Source organism: Aotus nancymaae, unplaced genomic scaffold, assembly GCF_030222135.1.
Source record: "Aotus nancymaae isolate 86718 unplaced genomic scaffold, 86718_ANA_hifiasm-v0.15.2.pri h1tg000043l, whole genome shotgun sequence".
NCBI classification, from domain to species: domain Eukaryota; kingdom Metazoa; phylum Chordata; class Mammalia; order Primates; family Aotidae; genus Aotus; species Aotus nancymaae.
The window spans coordinates 13,302,412-13,315,278 of NW_026988457.1; the positions used below are offsets into that span (position 1 = coordinate 13,302,412).

General features: G+C 36.3%; 1 protein-coding gene across 3 annotated transcripts in view; it reads right to left on the reverse strand.

The window, feature by feature from the left end:
• Nucleotides 1–12,867, reverse strand: part of ELF1 (E74 like ETS transcription factor 1) — a 107,609-nt gene that overhangs the window by 77,108 nt on the left and 17,634 nt on the right. For 2 of the 3 annotated variants that reach the window (XM_064361772.1, XM_012476768.2), the window contains exon 1: nucleotides 6,645–6,749. The exons of the other annotated variant lie outside the window; for it this stretch is intronic. The gene's annotated coding sequence lies outside the window, so the exon portion shown is untranslated. Of the gene's footprint in view, nucleotides 1–6,644; nucleotides 6,750–12,867 lie in introns of those variants that run through there. 3 annotated transcript variants of the gene reach the window in all.

Sequence of the window (12,867 nt, forward strand, 5' to 3'; positions counted from 1 at the left end):
GCTTTCTAGGGTAATAGACATACTCTGTATTTCTTAACCTGGGTTGTTTCTCAAGATACTTATAAATGTGGGGGCAACACAGTTTAAATAAATTATAAAATGTTTATCCATGTTGTAACACTTTATAATTTTATTTAAGCTCTATATGTTTTATATATTCTCCTACATGTACATTTCATTCTTAAAGAAAAAAGAATGAATTGCCCCATTACAATACTAAACTTCCATTTAGTATTTTGATATAAAAAATAAGATGTACATTAATTATTAACAGACACTTTTCAAAAGAAGACATATATGAGGTCAACGAAAATATGAAAAAATGCTCATCATCACTGGTCATTAGAGAAATGCAAATCAAAACCACATTGAGATACCATCCCATGCCAGTTAGAATGACGATCATTAAAAAATCTAGAGACAACAGATGCTGGAGAGGATGTAGAGAAATAGGAACACTCTTACACAGCTGGTGGGAGTGTAAATTAGTTCAACCATTGTGGAAGACAGTGGGGCGATTTCTCAAGGATCTAGAAATAGAAATTCCATTTGACCCAGCAATCCCATTACTGGGTATATACCCAAAGAACTATAAACCGTTTTACTATAAAGACACATGCACACGTATGTTCACTGCAGCCCTGTGTACAATAGCAAAGACCTGGAACCAACCCAAATGCCCATCAATGATAGACTGGACAAAAAAAAATGTGACACATAAACACCAAGGAATACTATGCAGCCATAAAAAATGATGGGTTCGTGTCCTTTGTAGGGACTTGGATGAATCTGGAAACCATCATTCTCAGCTAACTGACACAAGAACAGAAAACCAAACACTGCATGTTCTCACTCATAGGTAGGTGTTAAACAATGAGAAAAAATGGACTCAGGGAAAGGAGCATCACACATTGGGGGCAGTTTTGGGGGGCGGGGGGGGATAAAATGGGGAGAAATGCCAGATATAGTCAAAGGGAGAATAGAGGCAGCAAACCACCTGGTTATGTATGCACCTATGCAACAACCCTGCATGACCTGCACATGTACCCTGGAACCTAAAGTAAAATTAAAAAAAAATAAAAATAAGATGGACATACATTATTAAATCAATACCTCTTTTTATTATAAAATTTATAGTTTTACTATTTATAGGATGTTTTCTAAACTCATAAACTAATTTTCTTCAATTATATTTAGATTTTTAAAATTGTACCATATAACAGCAAACACAACAATCACTATATGACAGGGCATCTATTAATATTGCAGCGTGTAAAGTCATACTGATGCCTGCTACTTTGAAGAGCTTCTAATATACAGAGTAGAACACAGGACAAGGATAAATCACATGAAAACACAAAGTTAAAAAATAAAAACAACCTCTCTAAGTGGTTACCTTTGGGCAGAAGGACTGAGAGTGAGAAGAGGTAGAGGAGGGAGGCTGCTTTTCCTTATAGACCTATCAATTAAATTTTGAATGGTGTGCATATATAACTTTGATAACCTTTTAATATAAAAATTGTTAAACCAATCTTCATACAAACTATAAAAGGCAAGAGGGCTTTGACTATAAGGATATTAATACCTGGAAGTGAAGGAATCAAAACGTTTCTGCATAGAAAATATACATCCAAAGCTCAGCTGCATAATTTCTCGCTTTCTGACAACAAAGCAAATAGCACACAATAAGTTATTTTTCTCATATAACAACTTAGGGTGCTCAGAACCATGACCAGAAAAGACATTTGTAGTACTGCTCAACAGCCATTGTTATTATAGTATACGGCTCATTTGACAAGACACAAAATACTCTTTTGTAGGTTCTCCATACTAATGGAATAAAGATTGTTCAGATAGTTGAAAACTGTCCTAATCATTGGAGTTGACGCAATAATGTTACTAATTTAATTTCAACCATTTATATGAAGCAGCTCCTAAGTAAAGGAGCAAAATATTCTGGCTAATTTTTTTTTTGGAGATGGAGTCTCGCTCTTGTTGCCCAGGTTGGAGTGCAGTGGCGAGATCTCAGCTAACTGCAACGTCCACCTCCCAGGTTCAAGCAATTCTCCTGCCTCAGTCTCCCGAGTAGCTGAGATGACAGGCATGCACCACCATGCCTGGCTAATTTTTGTATTTTTTAAAACAGAGACAGGATTTCTCCATGTTGGTTAGGCTGGTCTGGAACTCCTGATCTCACGTGATCAGCCCACCTTGGTCTCCCAAAGTGCTGGGATTACAGGCATGAGCCACCGTGCCTGGCCTATTCCAGCTAATTGATGGAAGCAGTGATTATCTTCAAACAGTTCAACTGAGGGGACTTTTCTTCCCATTTATACAAGTCAGTGAATACCTAACAATGTCCCATTAGATGAGATGTAGTATTAGGCAAAACCTACAAATAGGCAATCAATGATGCAGTTAAGTATCTGAAGAAGCTTTAAAAATCATATCCAAGCATTATATGGCTAAAAAAAGTTACGTCCTCCCTGACTTAAACAAGTACATACTATCACATTGGTCTTTTAAGTCCCTGCCCCTGCCAACAAAAAAAAAGAAAAGAAAAATATTACAAATAATAATAGTGTATGTCTCAAGAGAGAAGAGCTTTCAAAAGACTGTAAATGCCACCCTAAATCGGTAAGGGGATGTTTTTCCTAGAGCCCCAGGAATAAGGGAATGAAGAGGGAAACCAAGAAGCAACAAATGGAACCAAAACAACATTGAAAGAGTTCACTGAGAAATAAAAATAGGTTAATTTCATTAAAAAACAAAAATTACTTTATTATGGTCAATACGGCAGCAGGTTGGGGAGTGGATCAGAGAAAAAGAAAGCGGGCCAGCCCTATAGTTGAACAACACATAGCACACAAAAAAAAAATGGACTAGAGAAAGGGATAACAGGTATGGGAAAGGAGCCTAAATGGGTTCTAATACTGAGAATAAAGTACCCTAGTTGCTTTCCTTCCTTACTAGAGGCTATGGGCTTCAAAAGAGCATTGATGCCTAAAACTTCCAAATATTTAAATGCAAAATAACAAATTCCTCTTCATGGCCTCAAACCTGTAAACTCTCTTTCTGAAAGTGTGGCGTCTAAGCACCTGCTTCATAATCATCTAGGGTACATATTAAAAAAAAAAATGCTGATTGTTTAAGCAAACCCTAAACCTAATGAATCAGAATTTCTGAGTTAAAACTGGATGACTCTTTGTTAAACCAAAGGCTGACAATTACAGCTTTAAAGGTAATACTATCACATAGATGTTATTTTTTTCTTTGAAAGGCTACAACATGCAGACACCAGTCAGAGATTAAGCTGGGAGCCACACACTTTTCAAAGATGTGTGATATTTGGCTGGGCGCAGTGGCTCATGCCTGTAATCCCAGCACTTTGGGAGGCTGAAGTGGGTAGATCATGAGGTCAAGAGTTCAAGAGCAGCCTGACCAACATGAAGAAACCCCATGTTGGTTTTGTAATTTTGTAAAAATACAAAATTAGCTGGGTATGGTGGCGCATGCCTGTAATCCCAGCTACCTGGGAGGCTAAGGCAGGAGAATTGATGTGCATCTTTAACTTCAGAAATATGGCTAACTGAATTTGTCATATAAGATGGCTAAAAAGAATAGCCAAAGGTTTAATATAGCAAATAATACCTGTCTACTTGTATGTGCTTGGTACTTTGTCAAAGGTTGAAAAAGAGAAAAACAGAACAAAACCTCTCTTCTCTCAAACAGTTTATATTCTTATTCTTACTGATGAAGATACTCTTCTTAACATAGATAAATGCTATTCAACTTTCAACATTCATCATTTCTTCAAGATAAACTCTCCTGAATATTTTAAGTTTCCGTCATCTTTTATCTCTAGGCAATGTGAACCTGAATTTACCTAGTCAGTGATTGGTTCTATTTTTTACTTACTTCGCTTGTTAACAAGTCCTGTTTTCCCAACAAGAATTTAAGTTTATGAGGATAAAGCCCATGTTTCTAGCCTTTATTGCTTTTTGTTGCTTAGGACAATGATGGCCACACTGTGGAGGATTTTATATTGAACTAAGTTAGGGCACTCAGAAATTCTGGAGATTCAGCAGTTAGGCATAAAGTAATTTTAAAAATCCAAATATCAGACCTAGAAAATTTCCAACCATGCCAGTAAAACACACCAAAAAGTTAACAGACAAAAGATTTTGTATAAACCAACAATTCTCTTCTCTGAAAGGAGAAGGAAAAGATATGACAAAGACAAATAAAATGAGATTATTACCTTCTAATAAGGTCAAATTTAAGGTAAGTGTAATGTTAAAGCTTAGATACCTCTGGATTTTGTAAATTCACATGCAAATTTTTATATACACATACTTTAGTGCAACAAGGTATCACATTAAACAATATTTGCCCTCCTAAAATAATGAGGTAAAACTAAAGCAGAAATAAAACTGTCTTTGTATCTAGAAGCTCAAATTAAATTCCCAACTCCATCTAAAGCCATCTTAAATAAGCAATGTCATGAACAAAAAAATTCTAACGGTGAAAAACAAAAAGTTGTAGAAATAAAATGAATGCCTCATCTTTCTGATGAAAAAGAAAACTAACTACATTTTCAAAATCATGGGTTGATCCATTTGGTTGCAACTTATCACCAAGATTATCACCAAACATCTTAATTAAGGTTTTATTTACTCTTAAGGAAATACAGAGCATTTCAAACAAAGCAACACTTGTGGACTGGCACAAGCAGTTCCAGACTGGGAAGCCCGGTCATGGAGGTACTGCGTGACCTAGAGAAAATCACAGGACCTCTGTGGGCCACTGTTTCTTCACCTATAAAAGTCAGGTAGTTGGACAATCTTCAGTCACTTTCAGCGTTAAAATTCTATAAATCGGTAATTCTAAATTTAATTCTGATGACTCAGTTCAAGCTTACATTCAACCTTATGGAAGGAAAAAAGTTGGGAGGCAATTACTTAAGTTTTTCTGGTCTTTTCTTGCTTCTCTCCTGTTTTTTTCCCCCCTTTTCCCTTCTCCTTGAAGCCCCACTTCAGTCTTTATCACATAAGAAAATATATAAACAACATCTATTTTATTTAAACTGCACCAGCTTCTTAATTTTAAGAAACCAAATTCCTGTACTTCTCTTTATTAAATAAGATTTTAATTATGCCGCTTATTTGTATGCCTCTTGATTTTTCTCTTACGGATCACCACCTTTAAAAATTAAAAAAAAAAAAAAAATAGAAAAGTCTTCATTAGATTTTTCACACAGACCAGACTAGAAGTAAATACAGCCTTTGCTTACTCAAAGGCTGACTAAACCAGCAATATGCAAACAAAGATGATAGCAAATGGCTCTGCTGAATTGATAAAATGTCCGCTGTGCCTTTCTTGTAAGACCGCAAAATTGAGATCTGTTAACATCAACAATCCTTACAAAAGAGTAAGAAATAATAACTGATTGCCCTTCTATCTTCCCTGTAATATGACAGGCCTTCAAGCAATTAGAAAGTGTATAGCAAATTCTCAAAGAACTAGCTAAATATTATTTTGATCAGTAAGAAATGATTTGGGAAGTTTTATATCCAAAAACCTTATTTTTTGGAATCATTGCATATTCTAATTTTATCTTCATAAATATGTTTCAGAAGTAAAATACTACTGCACTGAGCTTTACAGAAAGCCTAGAACTTTAAGGCACACCAGGATGCATACTCGCCAGCCAAAATCTCATTAACTACAATGACAAGTACTTCAAGTAAAGACTGAACAATCTTTTCATTTACAGAAGGTTTTTAATTCAAAGCAAGCAAATTTTAAGAACAGCAATACAGAAGGAAGGCCAATACTCATCACTTTTTCTTTTTATACAAAATTGAAATAACTATGTTTCCTTGCAAGACAGCTTTACTTCTAAGGTTGTTACTCAGAACAAGTTTCCCGTGTGAATTATAATGAATCATTCTAGTCTTTCTTCCTCTCTATTTAATATGCACTTTTACTTGTTATCTAAATAATCTAATATTCACTTTTACTTATTATCTAAATAACCATTCATTTTACTTAAACTTCTACTTGGTTTCCAAAATGAAATGTTTAATATAATTTCATTAACTTTAAAAAACAGAGAGAGAGGGGAAAAAAGCAACAGAATAGCCAATGAGCAACACCTATGACTGAGTTGTCCCAAAACTTCACCCTTTGCTAAAATGCCAAAACAAAGCCACTGCCCCCAGATTTTTAACATCCATATCACACAGGAATAATATGGTTTACTTAATTGTAACTTCAACTACCCCTGAAAATACAATTAGATTTTTTAAATTAAAATTTGACCTTAGTTTGCTCTGTGGTATTAAAAAAACAAAACAAAACAAAAAAAAAAACACCTCTTTTATTCTTAAATTACACAGAAAAAAAAAGAATCAAACAAGACATACAAAATGCTTTAACAAGAAGATCTAAAACTTTCCAGAATTTCAGTGCTTTGTTTCCCCCTAGTAATTAAATTCAATCAGGCATGTGACTGACTGCACACATTTTATCAGAGAGTTAAAGAACACATTCAGCCATGTTCTTTCACAGGTAAGAACGACCCTCTGCTTATCAGCTGAAGAAACAGCCAGAAGCAAACATACAAAAGCATAACAAGTTACCTTCAAGTATTCTTTCTCTGTAGATATCGCCTTTTGGGCTTGAGAATAAAAAGCAATCCGACAAGTTTTAGTTGTTAAAATGGCTCCTGTAGATTGGGGAAGTGGTGTCTGTGCTTCGGCTTATGAGTCATACATGAAACCAAGTGTTTCTAAGGGAGGCACGCCCATGTTGCTGTGGACCCAATTATTCTGCTAGGTCAAACATGCAAATCTGTAGGTAAAAACCGTATAGGAAAGTGGGGAAGAAGACTGAAGGAGCAAGATCTACCTTGATTACACCATTACTAAGCTCATATTAATTGCCATAATTTAAAACTAACAATAAAATAGAGTAAGAATCTACAAGGGAGCAAAATTAAAAACTATATATTGTTTTAAAATATAAAAATCTCAATGTTTAAAAGTTATTTTACTGTATCAAATAAAACTGTGAAAGGAAAAAAGTATGAGAGGGGATGGAAGGGAGATGGCAAACTCTGTGGTTCTTAATGTAACAATGGACTAGTGAGTGTAATCTGGCTACTCATTAACCCTTATATGAAAGAGATATATTGCTATGTAATCTGGAAAGGCTCAGCAAACTACAAAGCCAGATGCAGATCTATAAGTTCACTAAACAGATAAAATCCACTAGAAAATTCAAAGTTCAGTGGAAAAATAAGTGTGAATTAAACTGGTTTACAGAATTTTTAAAAACCCATACCCCAATGTTAGAAAGGAATTTAAAGTCCAACAAAGCAAAATGATTTTAAATAAACTGCAAGCTTGATAAAACCCTTTTTAAAAATTATCAGTACGGTCACAGTTCATAACTCTATTACTTCCAAATGAGAGCCACAATTTGATTTACCTTTCAAGCAAAATTTTCCATGTGTATTTCAAGCCTCTCTTGTGCCAGGCAACCTGCTACGGCTCCACTGCACTTGCACAAGGCCAGTCTAAGGGGCCTACAACCGTGTCCAGCGAAGCTCTGCCTTCCAAGTCACAATACATCAGACAAAGTGCCTGAGCCACTAAAATATTACTATATATTACTATACCTACTTATCCTGGTCTCTGGATGAATACTTACTAATTTATTCTAAGAGCTTAAATTAATCAAAATGGTTTGAAAGCACTAAGTACTTCCAAAGAGCTTGAAATGATGAATGCGACTCAATACATAGCCTTCATCCTAGTATCTTACAAAAAGTACACAGGATTTAGCAAGGTTTTCTCCCTTTAGTTAATTAGTTGGGTGTTTATTCTGGCTTACTAGAGGCATGGATGAGAGCACAAGCTGTCACTGACTTAGGAACTTTACAAACTACTGCAAAACAGCAATGATTGTGAAATGACTTTCTGCCCATTAAGTGTCTATTTATTCCTTACACTGAACATTGCTTGGTTTACCTTTTTACTGAAAAATAATCTCCATGGTTTTACAAATTGTTAATTAAAAATTTGTTAAAAAGAAATACAGATTACGTTTTCTCCTGTCAGATGTCATATTTAGCTTACTTTAGCTTATTTACAAAAAATGACTATTCTGAGCCCATGCACCAAGAAACAGATCCTCTGAGCAGTCATGGGAGATTCACTTGTTCACTGGAAGGTTCCCCCCAAGTAATTTTCCATATCTGAAATTTACTTTAGATAATATTAATGTAAACCTAACAATTTATCTTCTTTTGGCTAATTAGAAATAAAAATTGTAACAGGTAAAAGAGGGCAATAGTATTATAAAAGGTGAAAGAGCTGATAATGACATGACAAAAAAAAACCACCTTATAAAACTAAAAATAAATATAACTTTAAAAGGACTCAGATCTGAAGCCATTACGTAAGGTCAGTAAGTTGCATTATATTCCCTAAGTATATTACCATACACTAAGTGTCTTCAAGTCAGCATTAGTGTAAGACAGGCCTTCAAAAGACAAAGTGAGTAACATTAAATATATGAGATGTTTTATGAAGAACAGATACGTAAAAGGATAAGCTTCTGCTATTCAGAAAATCCATTTATATAAAGCACCTCATTACTTAATAATGGCAAATATTCCAAACATAATTTAAACGAAGTACTCTGGTCACCAGTAATGTGAAAAGACTTAAAGGGGAAATAATTACACCTCTTCAAAAGAAACAAAATATCTTAGCTGTTCCTAAGGAGATGACTCCAGAGTTGCCATTACAATATATTATCCCTTTGCCCAGGGCTGTCCCCATTAGCATTATTCTATCACCTACAGGAACTGGATCCTTTTCCATTCACAGCCCTCAGAAGTCAATCTCTGCATATGAGAGTATCAAAAGCAAAAAAAAAAAAAAAAAAATAGGCAAACAGTTTGGCACAGGTTCTAGTCAATCTACTTGGGTTCAAATCCCAGCTCTGCTACCTATTAGCCTCATAATATCAGGCAATTACTTAACAACCCTGCATTGTAACTTATTTATCTATAATTTAGCCTAATAGAATCTACCACACAGATTATGAGGATTAAAATAAGTCCACATACTGCCATCCAGACTACAAAAAGCACTTTCACAACTCAAAAATAGGAAAACGACCAGTTTTTTAAATGGTCAAATCTGAACAGACACTTCACAAAAGAAGTAATACAGATGGCAAAAAAAGTACATGAAAAGATCTCAACATCAATACTCAATAGGGAAATGCAAATTAATGTGACAATAATACAGTGAAACAAACAAAAAACACCGATAATACCAAGTGTTGATGAGGACACAGAACAACTACAACTCTCATTCATTGCTGGTGGGAATGTAAAAGTTTAGCCACTTTAGAAGATAGTTTAGCAGTTTCTATAAAAATACACTTATCACGTGATCCAGTAATCCAGTTCCCAGGCATTTACCCAAGAGCAATGAAGATACACGACTATTTTAAAACTTCTATGCAAATACATATAGTAGTTTTATTCATTCAACAAACATTGAAAACCCAAGTAATGTCCATCAATGGGTGTACAGATAAATCCATATAATGGAATGGTATGGCATATCTATATAATGGAATGCTACTCAGCAACAAAAAAGGTCTGAATTTCTGATATCTATGACAACATGGATAAACCTCAAAGCGTTAGGCTGAACAAAATAAGACAGACTCTGTGACTTTGTATGATTCCATTTATATGACATAATGGAAAAGGCAAAACAAAAGGCACAGAAATCCTATCAGTTCTGAGGGGAGGGGGTTGACTACAAAGGAAGACAAGGAACTGTTTAGGGTGACAGAAACATTCCATATCTTGATTGTGGTACTGGTATATGACTTACATAAGTTGTCAAAATTCACAGAGCTATAAAACTAAACAGGGCGAATTGTACTGTATATAAACCATACCTCAATAAACCTGACTTTAAAAAAAAGAAATCCAGGCCAGGAGCTGTGGCTTATGCCTGTAATCCCAGCACTTTGGGAGGCCGAGGTGGGTGGATCACTGAAGGCCAGGAGTTTGAGACCAAGCTGGCCAAGATGGTGAAACCGTGTCTCTACTAAAAATAAGGAAATTAGCTGGGTGTGGTTGTAGACACATGTAATCTCAGCTACTCGGGAGGCAGAAGCAGGAGAATCACTTGAACATGGGAGGCAGAGGATGCAGTGAGCCAAGATTGTGCTACTGCACTCCAGCTTGGGTGACTGAGAAAGACTCCATTAAAAAAAAAAGAAAGAAAGGAAAGGAAAGGGAGGGAGGGAGTAGGGGAGAAAGAGAGAGAGAGAGAGACAGAGAGAGAGAGAGAAAAAGAGAAGGAGAGAAAGAAAAAGAAAGGAAGGGAGGAAGGGAGGGAGGGAGGGAGTCAATCTAGTTCAGGTATATGAAATACACTTATGTACTGTGGGTATGTTTATTTCTAAAATTAGATATGGATCAAGTCAGTATATACCTTACTATAAAGCTTTCATGTCTGTTTGTGGAACTGTCAACATGTATATGTGAACTACTAGCTGAGAGAGACTGAGTCAACTGAATTTATTAAATGCCAACTAAACTTCAGATACTATTTATTTCCTCCACTAAAACACAATTCATGAAAAGAATTTATTGTGTAAGCTGGGGCTCATTTTTCCTTTTTATTGTTAACTGTTTTCTTTGAACTCAAATCTGAAAACTTCTAGTACAAAAATATAGAATATTCTAATTTCCATATCTAGGTAACTTGGGCTAAAAAAGCTTTGTTTGAATCCATCCCATAGGTTGGGAGCTAACAGGCTATCATTATCAGAGATGAAAAAAAAACGATCACACCATTAAAATGACAAATGACCAAAATCAATGTTCTCCATTATTTAAATATAAAAATAAAATTTAAAAGACTGAGATTGTTACAAATCTTTCAATCACAAAGAATTTATTTTGTTGATGGTAATGCCTCTAAAAAGTGTAATGCCTCTAAAATTGTAATCCCAGGTTCCAAGAATTGTGTAGAATTTCTAAATGTGAGCTTAAATGTAAAACATATTTTCTATTTTCTATCACTAGCTTTTTTAAACCAAATCCTCCTTCCCGCTTCTGCACAGACAGGTAACTAGGTGGTATTTTTTACCATTCATAAAAAGCAGGCCTCTTAGACAAGAGTCTATGTATTTTCAGGGGCTTATCAAAGGCAAAAGGGGTCATGGCTTCTGTCTGCACAATATTTTCATCACCTAGGACAGGGCCCAAAACTCAGCAGAAACTCGGAGACACGAATGAGCAACTTTCCTAAAACTGCTCACTGAGGGAAAAAATATATCATTATCAGGATTTTAGTACACACTGAAATATCTTTAAAGGCATGACTGGCCCTATGACTTGATCACCTTTCTCCTCAAGATACCATACGGATCCATTATATCAATGACATGACGCGCATTGGACCTAATGAGCAGTGAGTAGCAACTACTCTAGGTTTAGTGACAACACATCACATGTCAGAGGGTAGGAAATAAATCTGACTAAAATTCAAGGGCCTTCCACTTCAATGTAATGTCTAGGAGTCTATTGGTATGAGGCATGTATGTCATGATATCTCTTCCAGGGTAAAGGATAAATTGTTGCATCTGGCCTTTCCTACTACCAAGAAAAAGGTGCAACACTTAACTCGCTTATTTAGATTTTGGAGGCAACACATTCATCATCTGAGTGTGTTACTCCAGCCAATTACCAAGTGATTAGAAACGCTTCTAGTTTTGAGTGGGGCTCAAATATAGAAGAATAGAAGGCTCCGTAACAAATCTGCGGTGCAAGCTGCTCTGACACTTGGGCCATATGACTCAGCAGACCCAATGGTACTGGAGGTATCAGTGGTTGGCTCCTCTCTATAGCTGAATCACAGCACAGGCCTGTAGGATTATGGAGCAAGACCTTGCCATCATCTGCAGACAGTACTTCCCTTTTGAGAGACAGTGCTTGGCCTGCTACTGGACCTTCAGTAGAAACTGAACATTGACCACAGGCCATCAAGTTACCATGCAATCTACTTGCCTATCACGAAGTGGGTGTTACCTGACCCACTCCAAGCCATAAAGCTGGGAGTGCACAGCAGCATTCCATCATCAAATGGGATAACATCAAATGGGTAACATGTATGTGATTGGGCCTGTGCATGTCCTAAAGGCACAATTACATGAAGTGGCCCAAATGCCCATGGTTCCTGGTACTACACTGTCTTTTCTCACCCAGATTGTAGCTATGGTTTCATGAGGAATAGTCTACGATCAGCTGACAGAGTCTTGTTTACAGATGGTTCTGCATGATATGTGAGCACGACCCAAATCAGACAACTGCAGCGCTACAGTCCCTTCTCTGGAACATCCAGTCATGAAATCTTCCCGGTAGGCAGAACTTAAGGCAGCACAGCCAGTTGTGTACTTTGCTGTGAAGGAGAAAACGGTTAGACGTCTGATTATACATCAATGCATAGGTTGTCGACAATGGTTTGGCAGGATGCTCAAGGACTTGGAAGGAATATAACTGGAAAATTGGTGACAAATTTGGGGGAAGAACAGATCTCTCCTAACTGAGCAAAGAATGTGAAGATATTTGTCTCATGTGAATGCTCAGCAGAGGAGGGCTTTAATAATCAAGTGGACAGCATGACCTGTTTTGTGGATACTAGTCAGCCATTTTCCCCAGCCACATGTCATTGCCCAGGGGGGTTATCCTGGACATGGTGGCAGGGATGGAGGTTATTCACAAGCTCATCAACACGGACTTCTGCTCACTTCAGCTCACCT